At 41.9% G+C, this 20,720-nt stretch overlaps 1 protein-coding gene and 2 long non-coding RNA genes across 3 annotated transcripts in view; 1 reads left to right on the forward strand and 2 right to left on the reverse strand.

Annotated features, from left to right (window-relative positions):
• Positions 1-20,720, forward strand: part of LOC115208187 (uncharacterized) — a 216,210-nt gene that overhangs the window by 90,021 nt on the left and 105,469 nt on the right. The window lies entirely within an intron of this gene.
• LOC115208204 (uncharacterized) lies at positions 7,881-9,461 on the reverse strand. The gene is made up of 4 exons (XR_003881113.1): positions 9,442-9,461; positions 9,275-9,330; positions 9,040-9,157; positions 7,881-7,931 (listed from the first exon to the last, which is right to left on the reverse strand). It is a non-coding gene; the product is annotated as an uncharacterized LOC115208204 (long non-coding RNA).
• LOC115208205 (uncharacterized) lies at positions 11,155-12,261 on the reverse strand. The gene is made up of 3 exons (XR_003881114.1): positions 12,173-12,261; positions 11,394-11,489; positions 11,155-11,261 (listed from the first exon to the last, which is right to left on the reverse strand). It is a non-coding gene; the product is annotated as an uncharacterized LOC115208205 (long non-coding RNA).

Below are 20,720 nucleotides of genomic sequence, written 5' to 3' on the forward strand. Positions count from 1 at the left end.
GGTAAACCTTCGCCCCAGTCTGAGGTCCTGAGTGCTCTGTTCTCATGTTTTCATCAAGGATCTCTCCTTACTTTGCTCTGTTCATCTTTCCCTCGATCCTGACTAGTCTCCCAGTCCCTGCTGCTGAAAACATCCCCACAGCATGATGTTGCCACCACCATGCTTCACCATAGAGATTGTGAAAAGTTTCCTCCAGACGTGATGCTTGGCATTCAGGCCAAAGACTTCAATCTTGGTTTCATCAGACCAAAGAATATTGTTTCTCATGGTCTGAGAGTCCTTAAGGTGCCATTTGGCAAGCTCTAAGAGGGCTTTCATGTGCCTTTTACTGAGGTGTGGCTTCCGTCTGGCCACTCTACCATAAAAGCCTGATTGGTGGAGTGCTGCAGAGATGGTTGTTCTTCTGGATGGTTCTCCCATCTCCACAGAGCAACTCTGCCAGAGTGACCATCGGGTTCTTAGTCACCTCCCGGACCAAGGCCCTTCTCCCCTGAATTTCCCAGAGACAGATAATTCTTAGTCCTGGACTAAAAATATTATTCAAAGGACAATTTACAGATGATCTGAATTGTGGTTGGTTCTACTGTGAGGGAGGCAAAGTGGCCTACATTCTCCTGATGCAGTCACAGACAGTCTACAGATCACATACCAACCAGTACATGTGTGCTGTCACGTATCCACATCTGCCAACAGGTGCATGAGTGCACACATGCACACGCACCCACACACACACACCACAGTAGGGTGGAAAGTTAGACAAGACCCTTGCCGCATCCTGTCCTTCTGAAACTTCAGTCAATCATATTTCAGAGACTAGTTGTGTTGAGGAGATTGACAGAAGTACTGTTGAACCAAACCTCAGATACTAACTGAAACTATTGAACTACTTTACCAGACAATTTTAGAAAGATATAGAAAAACGAAACTAAATTCACCCTCCAAAAACACCAATATGAGAAATGTATTCATGCTACTGACCATTACAACGAGCATCTCACGAGTGATGAAACCCCACTTGTCATGCTATATTTCCATGGAAATGTTCAATGTAGTTGTTTACTGCTTATGTATCTGCACCTCTATTATCTTATTAAGCTAATAACTACAGTAGATAGGAAAAATATTGCCTCTAATGCACACTGTGGAGAGTCATATGGAGCCACAGCAAGACTGTTTCTTATTTCTTGCTTTTGGATGTTGGCAATATATACTGTAGTTGTACATGAAACCTGCTTTTTATTGTGCAGTGTAGTTAAAAAGAAAGCCTGAATAAAATATAGTTATTTACTCTGACAGATAAGCAAATGGTTTTAGGAGCAGGAGACATTTACCTCTAAACACACCAGTTGATGGACTATCTTTGTGGTTTTCCTGTGAGCAGGCTCCTCGTCTTCCTCTCTATTAAAAGCATTCTCTCAGTCACAGACACGGTACTTATTATGTAGTTTGTGATAGTCTGTTTCTCTGAAACATTGCGTTATTCACCCCTGATCTGGCTCGTCATCTGTTTTTGATCATCCTCCTTTGCTGTGAGTTATTCCTCTGATCCAACTCTTGCACTAGTGTATATATTCACTGTATACAGCTATATGTCTAATTTTATCAATTTGATCATATTTCATGTGGATATTGAGTATACAAAACATTAAGAACACATGGTCTTTCACCAATTTTATTAGATTTAGATGAAAAGTCGGGTGAAAAGAGATCGAATATTTTTTTAAAATCCAATCAGTTTCCCACATTGATTCAAGGTAATCACATTGCATTTTTTGTTGAAATGATGTGGAAACAAAGTTGATTCAACCAGCTTTTTCCCAGTGGGTTGTTACTAACATGTTACTCGTGCACTTTGACTGATGGCAATTGATATAGATGTTAAATGTTTGTTCTCACAAATAATATCCCCACCATGTTTTTCATTTCCTTTTCTTAGTCTCGAGTTCTGTCTCGAAACTACATATTGAGTGTCTCGGTCTCGGATCCATTTTCACTCGGTCTTGACTTGGTCTTGGACAATGATGACTCTGAATTTCATCCTTAAACCAGTTGAGTCTTTGGAGGTGGCAAAATGTTTTCTTTTGCAGTGACATTTGCTGTTTTGTACATGGTAACACTGATCCTGTGGAGCAGGGCTGCCCAACCCTCTTCCTGGAGATCTACTGTCCTGTAGGTTTTCAGTCCAACCCTAATATAACGTATCTGATTCAGCTAGTTAAGGTCTTGTTGAGCAGCTAATTAGTAGAATCAGGTGTGTTAAATTAGGGTTGGACTGAAAACCCACAGGAAGGTAGATCTCCAGGAAGAGGGTTGAGCAGCCCTGCTGTAGAGGGCCTATAAACTATTTCGCAAGTATGAAACCATCACAGTCAGAAAAGATGAGGAATTTATTCTGCAATGATCATGGAAATGAAATAGATGCCGATTTCTAATTATTTTAGAATCCAAAAATGAAATAAATAGGCCTAGATTTAAACTCTTCTCATTAAAGGCACATTATATTTAGCTACCTGTTTCTTTGTTATGAATAAGAGTATCATCATATACTGAGTGTACAAAACATTCCTAATATTGAGTTGCATCCCCTTTTTCCCTCATAGCAGCCTCAATTCGTTGGAGCATGGACTCCACAAGGTGTCGAAAGCTTTCCACAGGGATGCTGGCCCATGTTGACTCCAATGCTTCCCACAGTTGTGTCAAGTTGGCTGGATGTCCTTTGGGTGGTGGATCATTCTTGATACACGTGGTAAACTACTGAGCATGAAAAACCCACCATTCCCAGTCAGAGGATTACGGCAACCGCACAGTGTTACTCACACTAAATAACTTTATTTCCAGAGGACATATGAGATGGATGTGGTTCTGAACAGAGAATAATATGAATGAATATATTAATAAACATAGCATGAGAACGAATGAGAAACAGCACATGAGCAATAATAATATTAACTGTATAAGGAGATAGTGACATAAGCAAAGGACTGTATAATACACAGCATCAACTACTAGCAATAGTAACAACCAACAGTAAATGCACAACTTTTAATAACAACATCACTCACTTCTGTCCACGCACTCCATCACTCTTGTCCACTTGGAGAGAGACTGAGGAGGCTCTGACCTGAGCAGGCAGAATGACTCTCAGGTGTCCTGCTCCCTAGCAACCTATTGGTGGCCTGGTAGCAGAGGTCACTGGGAGTTGGGGAGACAGTTTGTGATCGCCTAGTCTCTCTGGCAGCAAGTCCTCAACTGGCAGCTTCATTAAGTAGTACCCGCAAATCACGTTGAGACTGGTGTTTTGCGGGTACTATTTAATGAAGCTGCCAATTGAGGACTTGTGAGGCGTCTGTTTCTTAAACTAGACACTCTAATGTACTTGTCCTCTTGCTCAGTTGTGCACTGGGGCCTCCCACTCCTCTTTCTATTCTGATTAGAGCCAGTTTGTGCTGTTCTGTGAAGGGAGAAGTACACAGCATTGTACGAGATCTTCAGTTTCTTGGCAATTTCTCGCATGGAATAGCCTTCATTTCTCAGAACAAGAATAGACTGACCATTTTGAGCCTGTAATCGAACCCACAAATGCTGATACTCCAGTTACTCAACTAGTATAAAGAAGGACAGTTTTATTGCTTCTTTAATCAGAACAACAGTTTTTAGCTGTGCTAACATAATTGCAAAAGGTTTTTGTAATGATCAATTACCCTTTTAAATGATAAACTTGGATTAGCTAACACAATGTGCTACTGGAACAAAGTAGTGATGGTTGCTGATAATGGGCCTCTGTACGCCTATGTAGATATTCCATAAAGAATCAGCCGTTTCCAGCTACAAATATCATTTACAACATTAACAATGTCTACACTGTATTTCTGATCAATTTCATGTTATTTTAATAGATTAAAAATGTCCTTTTCTTTCAAAAACAAGGACATTTCTGCTTAACCACAAACTTTTAAACGGTAGTGTATATCAGATCAGTGCCCTGTGGTTTGTGCATTGATGCATGTCAATCAGCTGGCATGGCTAGAACAGGAAGCAGGGGTGGGGGATGACTTGGCAGAAGCCCAACAAGAAGATGCGGAAATACGCCTTCTCCTCTAGCTTAAAAGAAGTACAGTACAGGGGACAAGCACAGGGAGGTAGAGTAATCAAGCCTTAATATGCGCCAGTATGGGATCAGCTTCAGGTGCAAGGGCTGAGTTCAGTGCGTGTCCCCTTGCCTAATTCTGATGACATTTATAAGATACAAGTGGTCCTCCACAAAGCTGTGGTGCCTACAGTTTTGGACATGCTACATAGCACAACAGCAGGGGGTCATTTAGGAGTGCAAAAGCTACAGGGGAAATCCAAAGATCGTTTCGACTGGCCAGGGTGGTTTGACAATGTAGAAAATGGTGTAAGGAGTGTGTGGACTGTGGCCGACCTGTGCACCCCTAAACCTCTCTGTCACCTCTTGGCCATGTGAACGTATAGCAGTGGATATCTTGGGTCCCCTCACTAACACCACCAACGGGAAAAGTACATCCTGGTAGACTGAGATTATATCTCAAAATGGACAGAGGAGTTTGTGGATGTGTTGAACATCCACAAATCTCGAACCCCTGCTTATCATCCCCAGTCAGATGGGTTGCTCGCGGGCATCTAGCACACGAGAGAGGTCATCTGGACTCCAGCATCCACGAGAGGGGTCTTCCGGTCTTCTTCAGCAATGGGAGGCGCCAGCAGTGTCTCCTTCAATGGGAGGGAGGTCAACGGGAGCCCAACTTTCTCGGGGAGCACGAGCAGTGCGAGACCAGAAGCCACTAGCGTGGTCCAAAGTTACCACATGGCTTCAAAGTGACCCATCCAGGATGGGGGAAAGTGTGTTGAACTGGGATGTTCTTCTACCATATGTCATGATGGTCTGTCCTAGTAGGGTTCATGCAAGTACCGGGTTCAACCCATTCAAAGTGCTGTTTGGTTAAGAAAATGTTCTTCTAGTCGATGTGATGCTTGACATAGATCACAGGAAAAAATGTACATCTGTCAGTGAATATGTATTGTGGCTGGATGACACTTTGTCTTCATTAGTGCGGTCAGTGAAAAGACACCAAGCTAATGCCTCCGGTCAGCAGAAAGCTAACTTTGATTTTCAGGCCAATTATCTATATTAATCTGTGGGTGAATTGGTTTGAGTTTGAAATAAGGCTAAGAAGCGGGGGGTATGTCCTACGTTACAGAGGTGTTACAAACAACCTTTCCAAGTGATAGAGCAGGTTTTAGATGTTCTGTGCCGTATAGAACTGGATGGAGAGAGGTCCTAAAACTGTGGTGCATTTCAAACAACTCAAACCCTTTGTTCCTTGTTCATTTGCAGAGACTCCGGAAACGACCCGGCTGGGTGGGAGAGAGAGAGATTTCCTGCCCAACCTCGCAGGCCTTCCCGCCGACTGGAGGTCAACCCATGACCCAGTTGGTTTATCACAGGCCGGGGTTCCAGTCGGCTGTGGATTATCCCGGAGAGAGGTTGTTCTGTTCTGCATCCAGGGCTGCTGTTGCCAGCTGCATCTAGCACACGATAGGGGTCATCTGACCTCCAGCATCTACGAGACGGTACTTCCGGCATTCTTCAGCAACGGGAAGCACCAGCAGCATCTCTTTCAGTGGGAGGAAGGTCAACAGGAGCCCAACTATCTTGGGGAGCATTACCAGTGCAAGACTGGCAGCCACCAGCATAGTCCAAAGTTACCACATGGCTTTGGAACAACTCAGGGACGGTCTTTTCCACCCAGGATGGGGATAATGTGGTGAAGCTGTAGGACAGCTTGTAAGGGAAGATATCACTAAATCATGAACTAATTGCTCACACCTGTGCCTGCTTACAAGACTCTGACCAAAACTCTGAGAAACTGATATGACAGAGCCGAGAGTGCAGGCAGGTTGTGGCAGGGGAGCTGTGCTTTGATTAACGCTGGACTTGTGGCCTTTGCAAGTATCTGCATTGCACTCACCTTAACAGCGGGAGGTTTTGGCCAGTTCTCCTTAACCGTTCGGACAAGTAAAAAAATCTGTCTTACTTGTCTGAAGGACAAGTGGCAGAAAAAGTTAATGTCAAGCCCTGCAGATAATTTCACCATGGGCAACTGGCTACAAGAACTGAGCCGATGGACAAGGGTCAATGAAATGTGGTATGTAAAACTTATGTATGTCCTTAGAAGCTGTGTGAATATAAAGTCACTGCAACCTTAGATGACTGCACCAGACCAAATGGTGGCACTATAGATCTCATCGTCACCAGTGCCACCATATGATACTAGAGCAATAACTATTAATCAATTGGACTTTGTCTCATGCAAATAAATTATGTCAAATATTGTGATTAGTTTATCTGTATAATCACATATTGTTGCCCATGTTATGTTGTCTGAACGTAGGGAAAAGTAGATCTTTTATTCTGTAAAATCCTATCCTGCCGCTTGCACAGTCAGCGTACTACAGCTGTGAGAGTGTATTGAAGTATTTTGGAACGCTAAGGTGGAGTGAACCAACTGAGATTTAAATCAACATGGTAATGCTTTCACTGATTGCACATACCGGAAGAAAGTTCCTACATCACAGAGGGCTGGCTTTGTTATCCAACTGATCTTGTGTCCTTTCTGTCATCCTGTGAAACCCGTTCATTGCTGCTCGCAGGTATATTTTTTTCTTTCTAATGTCCATATTGTTTTCCCCTTGGAATATTGTTCTGTTTCTCTTTAACAATGTCTAATTTGTTATTTCTCTGCTGGTCAGGGAGATGATTTACAATTGGTCCGTCTCTCTGTTGGTAATAAGCAACTCAGTTAGTTGTGAGTAAGTTCTTCTTGTTGGCGAGGCTCCCTGTGCGTTGTCAGCATTTGATGGCGCGCCTGTCTATCGTTCTCTCCAGTGTTAGGTCCAGTGTTGGGTCCAGGACGGTGGGCCTCGATGGCGGTGTGGTCACCTGCTAATGAGAGTGGCCAGTAGGGGGAGGAGTGCTGCTGTAAGGGGGGCAGAGAGGCCTGCTGCTCCTCCACACTCCATGGCATTCTCCTACATCAGACACATGGGGCATCACAGGAGTTTCAGACCATAGAAATGAATTAATACATACACTATATATCTATATGGTTCAGACAATATTCAGATGGTCACATATATGCTTAATGTCATGTTATTAAACACTCATAAACAGGCGTTCATGTACTTTCCGTGTAATCACAGAATTGTGACGCAGACGCACACATATCTACACACCGCGTACCTCGGGGTGAAAAGGATGACACAATTCTGGCCGCTTTCTGTCTTTCTGAAACTTCAGCCTATCACATTTCAGAGACTCATTGTGTGCAGAGGGGTTAAGGATATAAATACTGATGATGAACCACACCTCAGACACCTCAGATACATTTAACTGATACTGTGGTGACCGTTTCTGCAACATCATTCTAGCATGAGAAAACCAAACCGTAATGCACGCTTCCTAAATACCTACATGTATGAGAAATGTATTAATACCTCTGACAATGAAGAAGCTATTCACGCTCTCAGAAAACAAAAGTCTAAGTTCAGAGTTCACTTACAGTTAACTTACAAAACCCATCTACTTACAAAACATTTATACTAAAAAACACTCACAAAAGCTTTGTACTAAAAATACACTCAAACTTATTGAAGGTTAGTAAAGGATATACATAATCTCGCTGGGATCCATGGAAACCAGGGGGGCAGAGCTGCAGTCACACTTGTTGTCCACGACAACCATGAAGAGATTACTGCTGGGAATCTGTTGAATTACAAAAGATCTGAGGAGGGAGGGAGAGAGGGAGAGAGGGAGAGAGAGTTGAGTTGATTCAGTTGATGCTTTTAACATAAGGTTGCCCACGACAACCATGAAGAGATTACTGCTGGGAATCTGCTGAATTACAAAAGATCTGAGGAGGGAGGGAGAGAGGGAGAGAGGGAGAGGGGGAGTGAGAGGGAGAGAGAGTTGAGTTGATTCAGTTGAGGCTTTTCTCCACTTCCTATCTGACTGACGTGCCCAAAGTAAACTGCCTGTTGTTCAGGCCCTGAAGCCAGGATATGCATATAATTGGTACCATTGGAAAGAAGACACTTTGAAGTTTGTAGAAATGTTAAAACAATGTAGGAGACTAACACAATAGATATGGTAAGAGAAAATCCATAGAAAAACCAACCGGAAATTTGTTTTTTTTGAGAGAGCCCATGCTATTACAATGGAACGTAATAGAGAAATAATGAAATCTAGCTCCAAGTATGCAATTCCTATGGCTTCCACTGGGTGTCAGTAGTCTTTGTTCAAGGTTTCAGGCTTGTTTCTTCCAAAACGAGTAAGAATAATGAGTTTTACTACAGGGACACAGACTTGGAAATTCGTGTATAGTTTAATTACATTTTAGGGTATCTGAGGATTAAATAGAAACGTATTTTGACTTGTTGAAACAAAGTTTAGGGGTAGATTTTTGGATTCCTATCTTGGCATGTTGAACGAGTGGATTACTCAAATCGATGGTGCCAACTAAAAATACTTTTTGGGATATAAAGAAGGATTTTATCTAACAAAACGACACTACATGTTATAGCTGGGACCTTTTGGATGACAAATCAGAGGAAGATTTTCAAAAAGTACGTGAATATTTAATCGCTATTTGTGAATTTATGAAACTTGTGCCGGTGGCAAAATATTTTGATGTGGGACGCCGTCCTCAAACAATCAACATGGCATGCTTTCGCTGTAAAGCCTACTGTAAATCGGACAGCGCAGTTAGATTAACAAGAATTTAAGCTTTCAACCGATATAAGACGCTTGTATGTACCTAAATGTTTAATATCCATAATGTTCATGATTATTTATTTGAATTGCGCGTCCTCCAGTTTCACCGTAAGTTGTCCCGCTAGCGGGGCGCCTATCCCAGAACTAACGCATGAAATTACCCTGTATTGTGTATACACCATCAACACACAGATTAAGTGAGTTTATTGGTGCCTAATACACAGGTAAGGGAACTGTGTTACAAGTACCTAGCACAGCCCCCACAGTCGATGTTTCCCGTGGTCTCTTTGATGGTACGCTCAGAGACGAAGGCAGGGTACTCCGTGTCACATGGCACCATCATGGTCTTTCCCCTCGACCTTTGGGCTGGAAATGGGACATGTAAATCTTAACATAATAAAGACACGAAAGACACACACACACACATGCATGTGTACAAGCACTCACACACACACACCTCGAGGTATTCTTGCACACACTGACCTTTGACTGAGAGATCAACATGCCACCAGCTGTAAAGGTTGAACTCCAGCAGGAAACTGATGAGGAAAACACAAACATACATTGATATAATACAATAATATGTACTGTGGTTGATAATCAGTGCATCTCATTTTATCGTATCAAGGTGATTATTTTATTATTCTCACATGACAAGTTTGGTCAGGAGTCATTTCACCATGGAGAAGGGCTGGGAGAGAAGACATTAAATAATTAGCTTTGAATGGATGTATGTAAGTCTGATGAGTAGTTTAGGAACAGTACATACACGTGATAATATTTAGGGACAGTACTTACATGTGACAATATTTATGGACAGTACTTACATGTGAAACTATTTAGGGACAGTACTTACATGTTATAATATTTAGGGACAGTACATACATGTGAAAATATTTAGGGACAGTACTTACATGTGATAATATTTAGGGACAGTACTTACATGTGATAATATTTAGGGACAGTACTTACATGTTATAATATTTAGGGACAGTACGTACATGTGATAATATTTAGGGACAGTACTTACATGTGATAATATTTAGGGACAGTACGTACATGTGACAATATTTAGGGACAGTACGTACATGTGACAATATTTAGGGACAGTACTTACATGTGAAAATATTTAGGGACAGTACGTACATGTGATAATATTTAGGGGCAGTACTTACATGTGAAAATATTTAGGGACAGTACTTACAAGTGACAATATTTAGGGGCAGTACTTACAAGTGACAATATTTAGGGACAGTACGTACATGTGATAATATTTAGGGACAGTACTTACAAGTGTACAGTACTTACAAGTGTACTACTCCGTAGTAGTCGCCATGCAAGATTACCGTGTGATCTCAGCTGGCAACAAACCTTTGGCTTTAGGGTGTGTGAGGGATCAGCCGGGTCAAGATGTCCGACTCCGCCCTCTGCTGGAGGTGGGCCGCAGTACAGACACTACTGATGAGCTCACCTGAGGCCAATTGACTGGTTATTGTTTGTGCTCCCTGAAGGGGCAGAGGGGGGAGAGTGATTATGAGCCAGAGACTATGATGAATTCCAGGACAGTAGGATTCCCTGTTATCGGTTTAGCACCAACTGTTATTTTATTATTTATATTATTTTTTTGAGAGCCATTACCCTTGCCTTTGTTTGTACGGTCCCGGGGAGAGTTGAAAGAAGAACACCGATTACAGTTACCTTCTTTTTGTTGAAGTCACGTCTCTGCGTCTCATTTCGTGCTGTCCCGCCTATGATTTTGTCAGTGAATAGGTACGGCCTTTTCACAGGCGATATGGTGTGAATTTGGTCAACTCTGGAAAAGTTGTATTTAAATGTTTTTTTTTCACAGAGTGTATAGTCTGTAAAAACTGGTAAGGCATTCTGGATTATAGATTTGCCGTCGGTGACAGGAAAAGTTGATCAGAAATAGATAAACCAGAAGGCTGGTAAATATGTTTTCGGGGTTCAGGATGTCGCCTTCAGCGACGGGAGACCAGATTAATGTGTGCAGGTCTCCAAGAGCGAAGAGGCTAACTCCACCTTATATCAGAGACACAGATACACTGAATCTCCATGGTAACCCACAGAGATACAGTACACAGGGTTAACCAAAGAGATCTACTGAGAGGGGTGTGGGGAAAATAGGCTACAGATGACACTCAATTACAAATAAGGGAGAGTGAGCTACTGTATATTAGAGAAACTGTATATTGATTAAAGTAAAATGAAGTTGTATTTCAAAGACAACATAATTAAAATACAGTGCAAGTAAATGGTGTAACACCTTGTGTTAGGTGCGAGTGTGTTTCGGGTGAGGGGATTCTGGACATTTTGTGTAAGTGTCTCCATACCTCCAAAGGGGATCGAGTAGACGAAGGTGCCGGGAACCTGCTCTGCTGCTCTCTTGTACCACAGAGGGAAGTGGTCAGCGTTGAACACCCCCTCCTTATCCTCCGCCGTCAGGAAGTCTCTGATGAAACACAGGAAGACATGAAGGAGTCAGAGGAGAAACTACAAGTCACTGGTGAAAGTACAAGTCACTGGTACATTGCTTTGTCTCAGTTGTTGCACTGATTGGCCAGATGCTCAGTATCGTACTCACTGATTGGATAGGTGCTCTGGGACAACAAACAGGCTGGTTCTAGAGAGGCCAGTGCGTGTGCCTAGGTAAGCAATCTCCACTCCTTTGTCTGAGTTCCTGTTGGGGTGATGGAAACAAACAAACAATGAAAACAAAAAGTAAAACATTCAGCACATTAGTCACGAGACCACAGAGTAGAGAGGATTGTGGGAAGAGGCGGGTGTCACGTCCTGGCCAGTAAAAGGGGTTATTTGTCATTGTAGTTGGTCAGGGCGTGGCAGAGGGTGTTTGTTTTGTGTGGTTGTGTATTGTGGGTTTAGGTTCTAGTTTTCTTATTTCCATGTTTATCTAGCTTTTCTAGTTCTATGTGAGTTTTGTCAATGACCTCCAATTAGAGGCAGCTGGTTGTTGTTGTCTCTAATTGGAGGCCATATTTAGTTGTGTTTGTTTTCACTGGGTTTTGTGGGTGGTTGTTTCTAGTATAGTCTATGAACCTTACTGGACTGTTTTCATCGTTTGTTTTGTATTGATTAAGTGTTTTCTTTAATAAATAAGAGGATGAGCACTTTACCCTCTGCGTTTTGGCCCCCCTTCAACGACGAGCGTTACAGCGGGACCACACGGGTGATCAAAGCAGAGAGACCTAGTGACATGCTGATGACGTTGATGTTTAGTACTGTTTGTAACGACGATCAACCCCGCAAAGTAAGAGCTGTGAGAGAGCAACAGAGGGAGGTGTGTTGCATAAAGGAGTTGAGGAGGAGTTAGTTCATGTTCAGGAGTTAGTAGGGTAGACTCACTCGGACTTGTTGAGGGCCAGGCCGGTCCAGTAGGCCTCCAGTGGGGCTGTGACCACAGCATCAAACAACACCTCCTGGATCAGCTCTCTGTCACCTACGGCAGAGAGGGAGTGGTTCAGTCCTGGAAACACACTACCACGTCCTCTACAAACAGGATATAGGGTTAGGGTTAAAGGTTGGGGTTGAAGCGAGGGTTACGGTTATGGCTAGGTTATACGATTTCCCAGGATATATAATGAAACCCCAGTAGCCTTTAGATCCCAGTGTGGTGTAACTTACATTTGATGTGTGGCATGCGTCCGGTCAGGTAGAGTTTAATGGCCTGGATCTGGGAGAGGGAGCGGTGCTCATGGTGCTCATGGTGCTCATCAGTGTTGCAATACGTCCTGTCAAATTAATAGGTAGACACATACCCACAACACTTGAGGAGCTGACCAACAGAAACTAAACTAAATAACAGAAAGACAAGTATACTTTACTTTTCAGCCAGTAGTTCTGAAAGTCATGCCCACGAGCAAAAAGTTGTCTGCGAAAATGGTGTACTACATCACAAACAGAGCATTCGGAAAGACTCTTTGACTTTTTCAACATTTTGTGAGGTTACAGCCTTATTCTAAAATAAATAAATAAAAATCCTCATTAATTTACACATAATACCCCATAACAGTTTTGGGGGAATTTTTTGCTAATTTATAAAAATGTAACCCTTTGCTATGAGACTTGAAATTGAGCTCAGGTGCATCCCGTTTCCATTGACCATACTTGAGATGTTTCTACAACTTGACTGGAGTCCACCTGTGGTAAATTCAATTAATTGGACATGATTTGGAAAGGCACACACCTGTCTATATATGTTCCCACAGTTGACACTGCATGTCAGAGCAAAAACCAAGCCATGAGGTCGAAAGAATTGTCCGTAGAGCTCAGAGACAGGATTGTGTCGAGGCACAGATCTGGGGAAGGGTACCAAAAAATGTCTGCAGCATTGAAGGTCCCCAAGAACACAGCGGCCTCCATCGTTTTTAAATGGAAGACATTTGGAACCACCAAGACTCTTCCTAGAGCTGGCCGCCGGACAAACTGAGCAATCAGGGGAGAAGGGCCTTGGTCAGGGAGGTGACCAAGAACCCGATGGTCACAGAGCTCAAGAGTTCCTCTGTGAAGATGGGAGAACCTTCCAGAAGGACAACCATCTCTTCAGGACTAAACCAATCAGGCCTTTATGGTAGAGTGGCCAGAAGGAAGCCACACCTCAGTAAAAGGCACGACAGTCTGCTTGGAGTTTGCCAAAAAGGCCCCTAAAGGACTCTCAGGCCATGAGAAACAAGATTCTCTGGTCGAATGAAACCAAGATTGAACCCTTTGGCCTGAATGCCAAGCGTTACGTCTGGAGGAAACCTGGCACCATTCTTATGGTGAAGCATGGTGGTGGCAGCTTCATGCCGTGGGGATGTCTTTCAGCAGCAGGGACTGGGAGACTTGCCAGGATCGAGGGAAAGATGAATGGAGCAAAGTACAGAGAGATCCCTAATGAAAACCTGCTCCGGAGCGCTCAGGACCTCCGACTGGGGCGAAGGTCCACCTTCCAACAGGACAACGACCCTAAGCACACAGCCAAGACAATGCAGGAGTGGATTCGGGACAAGTCTCTGAATGTCCTTGAGTGGCCCAGCCAGATCCCGGACTTGAACCTCATCTCTGGAGAGACCTGAAAATAGCTGTGCAGTGACGCTCCCCATCCAAGCTGACAGAGCTTGAGAGGATCTGCAGAGAAGAATGGGAGAAACTTCACAAATACAGGTGTGCCAAGCTTGTAGCGTCATACCCAAGAAGACTCAAGGCTGTAATCGCTGCCGATGGTGCTTCAACAAAGTTTTGAGTAAAGTGTCTGAATAGTTATGTAAATGTGATATTTCTGTTTTCTTTTTTTTTAAATGTGCAAATATTTCTACAAATGTGTTTTTGCTTTGTCGTTATGGGCTATTGTGGATAGATTGATGAGAATATATATTTTTTTATCCATTTAAGAATAAGTCTGTAAAGTAACAAAATGTGTAAAAAGTCAAGGCGTCTGAATACTTTCCTAATGCACCGTATGTACACATACTGTACATGCAACATGTCATCTCGCTCTCTCTCTCTTGTTCTGCTGTGTGTGCATCTTGCTAGTGTTCCCTCAAATGGTGAGGGTCTGAAGCTCATTGGCTAGAACACAAATTGCTAGGAGGCTGACCCACGTATGGGAAAATGTAGGGAAAATAGTGCCGCACAGCTTCCAGAAAAACAAACTAGGGATTTTGTGGTTAATTGAGGTAAGACAGTAATTCTGCTCATAGATTATGCATGTATGAACTACACACTGACACATCTGGCCCAAAGCGGGAAGTAGTCGTTTAGTAGTCGCCAAAGTTCCGGAACATGTCTTTAAAGGTCCAATGCAGCCATTTGTATCTTAATATGAAATCATTTCTGGTAACAATTAAGTACCTTACTGTGATTGTTTTCAATTAAAATGTTAAAAAACATGATAAAGAATTGTGTTAGGACTCTCTGGGAGGAGTTTGAGTGGGGAGGGGAAAACTGCAATGTACTGTAGCTGTTTAACCACTCCAGAGGTTGGTATGTGTAAAGGCTGTGCGGGTTAGGGTTAGGGTTAGTGCATTGTGGCAAGGCTCGGGTTAGGAACAGGGGTTAGGGACAGGGGTAGGGGTAGGGTTGCAAAATTCAGGCAACTTTCCCAGAATTCCCAGGTTTTCCAGAAATCCTGCTTCAATGATTCCTGGTATAAAGGAGGGAATAAGCAGGAAATCCTGAATCCTCTAACCATTATTTCTGAGGAAACCTTTGATTTTACAACCCTAGGCAGGGGACATAGTGTATGAGTGGGTTTAAAAGACAGTGTGTTACCAGTGGCTTCAGGTCCGAATGGGTCAGGATGTAGCTGTTGTTTGTGATGGCAAAGGCGTAACCGTGGATACCCAGCTGAAGGCACAAAAACAACATATAGAGATACTTACATTACATGAAATAGAGTCCAGTACAACAGGAAATGACAAGGCATCTAATGGGTCATAAACATGGGTTAGAAAACCCAGTACCAGGTGTTTAGGGATGATCTTCATGAGTTCCTGAAGAGGAATGTCTGTGCCCACTACCCCTAGGAGAATACCCTGGTTCTTCTGTAGAGGAGAGAGGAGAGAGGAGAGAGGAGAGAAAGAGTAAGTATGACAGACAGACACTCACTGACTGACTGACTGACTGACACTGACTGACGGACTGACGGACTGACTGACTGTGACGGACGGACTGACGGACTGACGGACGGACGGACGGACGGACGGTCTCGTTCTTGGTGCTGAACACAGGCATGGCCACAGTGGTCATCAGGCTAGGGCCGTTCTTGTTTCTGGACTGAGATGGAACACAGTGACAGTGACAGACAGTGGCAAAGACCGATCTCGACTGCATACTCCTCGCGTCCTCTTTCCTTGTCTCCTTCTCAAAACCCATTGGATAAGAAAGCCATGGTAATTTATATTTTAATTTATGTTTATTACCAAATCAGATGTTTTTCACCTGAAATCATTTCCTAATACATTAATTAGTGTTTAACCTTGTAAACATGTTCTTAAGTAGGTACAGAGTTTAGTCGTGTAAACTATTTTGAATTAAATAACCTACATCTTGCATTGGACATGTGTAGACCTCAGAATGACACAAAACCCACAATCACTTCCTGTGATACAAAGGAGGGTGCAGTCCATGTCACGAGTTAGAGAGTAGAATAGACAGACAGTTTGATAGACTGGAGGATAAAAAGTATCTCTCTTCTCTCTCTTCTCCCTCTCTCTCTACTACAGGTGGATTCAGGAGATGCTGGAATCGATTCTCAGATCACTTCTGCACTGTCCATGTTCACGCCCTCAGGTTTGTCCCTCAGATCTCGGGACCATCTGCAAGTGCACAGCTACTGTACATGCTTAAACTTTGGGCCCAACCATATCAACCATATCAAAACGCATATATGACACTTAAAACAGAAATGTATGTGTCAGAGCATCTGCAGCGGGAGAATAGAGCTGTAGATCTGCAGGGTGGTTTGAGTAATGAGGAGAAGTGTGAAATGACATCAAGCCCTGTTACTTGCACTTCTTCTATTTGGATGTTACCAACGCAATAGGGCAAACTCGACTAAGTAACACACATGCAATGTACACATGTAATATACACATGATCCCCCCTCAAACACACACTCATACATACATACACAACCTCTTACTCATGGAATTGTCTCTCTCTGTGATGTGTAGGTAACGTTGATGTAGATACACAGGCATTTGCAAATGAACATGTAAGTACAGTACAAATTATATTGTTATATTATATATAGCATTGTTCTCACATGCAGACTGACTAGAGGATTAAAGTCTCTCTATCTCTCTCTCTCTCTCTCTCACTTCTGACAACACATTAAGGTTTCCCGAGTGGTGCAGCAGTCTAAGGCACTGCATCTCAGTGCTAGAGGCGTCACTCCAGACACCCTGGTTCAAATCCATGCTGTTTCCCACCCGGCTGTGATTGGGAGTCCCGTAGGCCGGGGAACCATTGTTCCAGCGTCGTCCGGGTTTGGCCGGTGTAGGCCGTCATTGTAAATAAGAATTTGTTCTTAACTGACTTTTTTTTTAATCTCTCAATGTGTTTTATGACTTTCAGTTTAAGATTGGTGTTATATCCACATAAAATACCCCTTATCAATTACATGTACTATTATGTCACCTGTGGGATACCTCCTTCCATAACGGTTGGATACAATTCATTTCCTTTTGAGAAAAGCATAATCCTAAACACAACCAAAACAATCTGCAAATGCATCCAACAGGTTTGTTGAGTTTCAAGCTTGATGTATTTATTGCGTGCAAGGAATATGGTACCAAAACACTAAATGTTTGACTACTTTAATACACTACACATGAATTTCTTCAAATGGGGTGACTATATACATAAAATGCTTTTATTTCTAAATGGTAAAACATACACTGCCTTCAGAAAGTATTCACAGTCCTTGACTTTTTCCACAATTTGTTGTGTTATAGCCTGAAATTAAAATTGATTAAATTGAGTTGTTTTGTCACTGGCCTCCACACAATACCCCATAATGTCAAAGTGGAATTATGTAAAAAATAAATAAAAGAGTAAATAAGTATTGAACCCCTTTGTTATGGAAAGCCTAAATATGTTCAGGAGTAAAAATGTGCTTAACAAGTCACGTAATAAGTTGCATGGACTCTGTGTGCAAAAATAGTGTTTAACATGATATTTTAATGACCTCATCTCTGTACCCCACACATTCAATTATCTGTAAGGTCGGTCTGTAGAGCAGTGAATTTCAAACACAGATTCAAGCACAAAGACCAGGGAGGTTGTCTAATGCCTCATAAAGAAGGACACTTGTCAGTAGATGGGTAAAAAAGAAGAAGCATTCTGAATATCCCTTTGTGCATGGTGAAGTTATTAATTACACTTTGGATACTGGCATCATTCATAACTTAGTTGCCGGAGAGGAAGAAACCCGCTCAGAGATTTCACCATGAGCCCAATCATGACTTTAAAACAGTTACAGAGTTAAATGGCTGTGATAGGAGAAATTTGAAAAGAAAAATGGGCAAATGTTGCACAATCCAGGTGTGGAAAGCTCTTAGAGACTTAGAGACCCAGAAAGACTCACAGCTGTAATCTCTGCCAAATGTGCTTCTACAATGTCACAAAGTCTACAGAAGGTGGCGCCTCTCCCCGTTTGGGCGGCGCTCGGCGGTCGTCGTCGCCGGCCTACTAGCTGCCACCAATCTCCTTTTCATTTTCATTTGGTGATGTCTGTTTTATGTAAGCACCTGTTTTGAGTTAGTTCGTTAGCGGGGGTATTTAGTCTGTCTGTTTAGGTTTGGGATTGTGCGGGATTATTTGTGTCTACTATTGTAAGGTTGGGGATTGGGTTTTTCTCTGCCGTTCATTTATTTTGACATACAGGTTTCCTGGGCTGTGTCCCGACTCGGTTTGGGGGTTCTTGCCTATTGCTGGATTTATTGTTCCCTGCCTTGTATTCGGCATTTTGGACTGGTGTCTATTAGACGTGTTTTCACGTACCTTGGTCTCCTGCGCCTGACTTCACCCCTCCTGCATGTATGGAGTTCCTTGACATACAAAGTATTGACTCAGGGGTGTAAGTACTTATCTAAATGAGATATTTCTGTATTTTATTTTCAATAAATTTGCAAAAATTACAAAAAACATGTTTTCAGTTGGTCATAATGGGGTATTGTGTGTAGATGGGTGAGTCATGTTTTTTTTTTAAATACATTTTGAATTCAGGCTGTAACACAATAATAATAATAATTATAATAATAAGTCAAGGGGAATGAGAACTTTATGAAAGTATCCTAAAGTAAAGGGGAAATTCTGTACTGTCACCTTATATATCTAAAATACTGGAGTAAAGAGCCAAATATATATTTTTGGTTTCACTGTCCAAATGCACATGGAGGAGAGTGTATGACCAATAAATTATTCTGATTGTTCAGATACCCTTACCTCTGCAACATTAGCTCACACTTGCTGTATGAGACTGTTGTTTAAGTTTCTGCTCCCTGTGGTTTTGTAGTGAACAAGCTCCACATCTGTTTCTCTATTCAAACAATCCTCGGACTCAGTCACACACCTTACTGTGAAGTCAGACTAACAGTATGTAGCTGTCTGACAAATGGCATTGTTCATCCCTGTTATGGCTGGTCATCTGTTCTTGGTCGTCCTCCTTTTTGGTGAGTTATTTCTACATTTCTACAGTTTGATCATCTGTTTGTGCTACAGGATATTCCTCTTCTTCTCTCCCCTCTTTTAATCTTACTTTTTACTATTTTACTTTAGGAACTCTTGATAGATCTGAATCTCATGGCTATGATTAGTGTCTTGTATCTTATTCCATTCATCATCTTATTTATTTCTCTCTATCATTATTTTACATTTTGTTCAGATAAGAATGACCACTGCTTGATCCCCATTAATGCATTACAGTAGGTTATGCTACTTTAACAACTTGTGTGACGTGTTCAGGTATCTCATGTAGAATAAATTTTTTTGAATGTCAGACGATAACCTATTTTATAATTTCTAGATACCTTCCAATCCATCAAAGCCCAAGGTCAGTATCATTATTATGAGTTTTTAGTTACCCAGTAAAAATATAATAATAATCATGGTATTTATTCTTATCATTCAAACATAACATTAGCTGATAGCGTATCCACCTGACACTATGAATTCAAAAGGAATGACGGATAAATGATTAATACAATTCAGTGTTGAAGGTTGGCAGTTTAAATCCATATACAGTGAACCTACTTCTGTCCAAATTCAGGGTAAAAACAAATGTCTATAGCTGTAAACACTGCAAAAACTCTACTGCTCAATTGGTCCTCTAGAAATACGTTATTATTGTCTTTTGGAAAGAGCCGTTGCATGAAAAAATATATTATATCCCTTTTATTTCCCATACTATCGCTGGGAATTATTCTCAAAGATCTAGGGTTTGAAAAAACAAAGTGTGATTGTTTTATGTTTAATGGCTGACAGTACATTTCCTAAACCAGTAACAAAATGCTCAGTTCCTCTGTCCTCTCAGATCTTCCTCAGCCCAGTCTGGAATATTTTTTATGTATGTTGTAATAAGCCATTACTTACAACAATATATATTTCACATACTATCATTATATGAAGGAATGGACCTTATTATCAAAATCCTTTAGTCTCAATAAACACGAAGATAATTGTTTTTAAACATTAAATGTTGATAGATTTACTTGATTTTATAATAGACATGCATATTTAAATCCAATTGAATGGTTGTCAGTAAATTTCTCAAAACAAGTCAAACATTTGAAATACTCCTCTCTTCTGATCTTACAGGCCCTCCTCTTCCCAGGTTGACAGTGAGTCCTGCAGTCATCAGAGAGAGCGACTCAGTTCAGCTGAGCTGTGAGACTTCTCCATCCGTCTCCGTGTCTCAGTGTTATCTCTTCACCGAGAAAAGAGACTTTAAACCATCCTGTCGGCAGACACTCACAGGGACTGAGCTCCTCTCGTGGTCAGATCAACGTTCACCTGCTGTGGTCAATGTGAGATGTTTCTACTATGCTATTGGTAGTTCTTCCCCATCCTCTGACAGCGACCCTGGCTCAGTCACTGTCCAAGGTAAGCAGGTTATTTACATAATTGTAAACATGACCCTCCTTTTAAATCTTAACATGTTCTGAGATACATTCGGCAACAATACACTAACCTGCAACAATATTATTCTGATTTCAAAGACTTAATGTTTCACAAAAGGATTTACTGTCTTTTTAAAATCTTGAATTCATTTGAAGTGATGAGTTATGTTCTTGTAATGCTCAGGTCTGTTACACATGAGGATGTTATGAACATAGTAATCCGTTGAATATTAGATTGACATACTATTTCTCTCTGAACTCACAGTCCCTCCTCAGCTGACAGTGAGTCC

Source organism: Salmo trutta, chromosome 14 (assembly GCF_901001165.1).
Source record: "Salmo trutta chromosome 14, fSalTru1.1, whole genome shotgun sequence".
NCBI lineage: Eukaryota > Metazoa > Chordata > Actinopteri > Salmoniformes > Salmonidae > Salmo > Salmo trutta.